Consider the following 638-nt stretch of genomic DNA (forward strand, 5'->3'; position numbering starts at 1 on the left):
AAAAAAGAAAGTCCCTGGTCCCAATTTTTTCCCTCAAATTTGTATTGATGTTTCGGATAACGTACGACTTAGAAGAAGAAAGGTCAGTCGGTTATTGGCTTAAAAAAAGGAAAAAAAGACGATTGAGATAAAGAAAACGGGAAAAAGGAAGATGAAAAAATAAGGAAAACACGGGAAATAGAAAACAGAGAAAAAGGAAAATGGGAAAAAAAGAAAAGGGGAAAAAAAGTGTCTAAATAAGAAATACTATAAGTAGAAAAAAAAACGAATAAAATGAAGACACAAAAAAAAGAAAAGCAAACAAAACAAAAAAAGAAAATGTGTAATAAGAATGGTGGAAAAAAATGAAAATGTAAAAACAAGTAAATGGAAAAAAAACGAAAAAAAAAGAAAAATGTGAAAAAAGGAAAGACAGAAAAAAGAAACAGAATAATAATGATTAAAAAAAAAAAAGATAGGGAACAAAAAAAATGGTAGGCGAGAAAAAAGAAGACGGGGAGTAGGTGGGCGAGCGTACATTTGCTCTTGTGTTACCGGATGAATGGGTGACGGTCCTTAAAGCTGTGATTTCCGAAAAAAAAGGAAAAAGATCTGGAAGGTGCAAGGAATATATTCTCAGGACATGCATGAATGATGTT

The sequence above is a fragment of the Penaeus monodon genome, chromosome 19 (genome assembly GCF_015228065.2).
Source record: "Penaeus monodon isolate SGIC_2016 chromosome 19, NSTDA_Pmon_1, whole genome shotgun sequence".
Taxonomy (NCBI): Eukaryota; Metazoa; Arthropoda; class Malacostraca; order Decapoda; family Penaeidae; genus Penaeus; species Penaeus monodon.